The sequence below is a fragment of the Microtus ochrogaster genome, chromosome X (genome assembly GCF_000317375.1).
Source record: "Microtus ochrogaster isolate Prairie Vole_2 chromosome X, MicOch1.0, whole genome shotgun sequence".
NCBI classification, from domain to species: Eukaryota; Metazoa; Chordata; class Mammalia; order Rodentia; family Cricetidae; genus Microtus; species Microtus ochrogaster.
The window spans coordinates 33,753,990-33,755,856 of record NC_022026.1 but is presented as its reverse complement, the minus strand read 5'-3'; the positions used below and the strand labels follow the sequence as shown (position 1 = coordinate 33,755,856).

Sequence of the window (1,867 nt, the reverse complement as noted above, 5' to 3'; positions counted from 1 at the left end):
GGCTCCCTCGACTTACTGAATGTATTTGTGGCCTTATTAAAAAAGATATTCCAAACAACTTCTGTGCTGATTTAGTGAAAAGATATGCTTTCTCAAACAATCTCAATGCAATGCAATTAAAGATAGAGTAAATTTCTTTGTGCTGCTGGTGGTGAAATCTTACCCAAGAAAGATTCACTATCATTAAGAAACCTTTATCCAACATGATGTCAAAATATCTCCTCAATTAAATCTTTAAATTGTTTATGAAAGGTGGTTGTTTCTATCATCCTATGCCTCTTTAAGGAAAGCATTACTTACCATTCAGTAACAGTACCCAGAGCAAAGTAAATATTTAATTCCCTTTCTAACAGTAGCTATTAATGCCACTATTATCATATTTTATTTAATGAGTATCTCACTCAGTATATTTCTACTCTGTAATGATCATATTACCCCTTCAAGGTAAGGATCCCATTTTGACAAACTGCCTCTTTTAGCACATTGGCCTACTGTTGTGCTTAGCTGAACTGGCATGCAAAATAGAAAACAGAGGGAACAGCACTGATGTGAAATATCTGTAAATGTCAATCCATATTCCATACCACCTCCCACAAATACTTGACATCATGCAACCTAAAACAGTATGGAGTAAAATAAAAGGGATTCTTCAATTACAGGTAAGCATACCACACATTGCAAATTCCTCTAATAAAGATGATAAAGGAGTAAACTGTCTTAAGTGAAAAAGAACAGAAGTATAAATCAATCACCATATCCACTTATACATAAGATCATAATTCAACCATGATGTGATTATTTAACATTCCCAAAAGATGTCTATTCAGTAGGAATTTTTGTAGTGTTCTTTTGAAGTTTGTGGTCATTATTATTGCCTTTAAAATAAAGTGGTAAGTACTTTGCTTAAGTAATTATAGTAATTAATAATTGCATAGAGTCTACATTTCCATATAAAGTGGAATGAAAGTGTACCAATATACAATATCTTCAGGAATGACTTACTAATGATAAAATTAAAAATATAAAAAATAACAAAATAAACCTGACAGATTCAATAATAGAGAGGATACTGTATATTGGTCAGTTATTAAATGCTGGAGTTTATCATTGCTAAGGGAAGTTCAGCTGAGTCTGCAATACATAGCTACATTAAAAAGCTTCTAAACCAAGTAATAAATGAAGCTTAAACACATAAACATACATATTGGAAAAAAAATCTGCAATAAGCTGATCACTAGAAGACAATGTATGTATTGTTTCCTGAGATGATAAGTTAATCAAATTTCTATTCCTTGGTCTTTCTTTATTTCATGCATTCATAATAAAAGATAGGAACCACCTTGCTGTCTTCCAACTCCATTAATATACACTAGGTAAATACATATACATATATACTGTGTTAAATTATATTTACTATTCCTAAAAGTTTCTTCTCAATGGCTTTAAAGCCCAGACTTCTTTGATTTACTGTCACTTTCATGATGCACAGCTAAAACTAAGTATTAAGATGTGTAACTACTATACTTAATATTATATATAATTAACTCTATACATAATATCAAATTGCTATGTCTTTATAGTATTTTGCTCAAATTTTGTTTTAAAATTTTCTACATTATTTAAAATTATTTTAAATATTTACTACTAGATTATTTTTTAGAAATATTAAAATGTTATTGCTTATCTTTATTTCTTCATTATCTATGAGGTGGCACTTATGACTTTCCAAACTTAGGTGCAAATAAACTCAAAAACAGTAGTTCCCAAGTGTTCGAGACAACCAAATATTCTTCAATATTTATAAGTCATGAAAATCTAGGCCTGAATACCTTTGCAAAGTGTTCTGTATACTATACTTTCTGTTTGA

At 29.9% G+C, this 1,867-nt stretch overlaps 1 protein-coding gene across 3 annotated transcripts in view; it reads right to left on the bottom strand.

Moving 5' to 3' along the window:
- Positions 1–1,867, bottom strand: part of Diaph2 (diaphanous related formin 2) — a 793,576-nt gene that overhangs the window by 470,443 nt on the left and 321,266 nt on the right. The gene's annotated exons all lie outside the window — the stretch shown is intronic.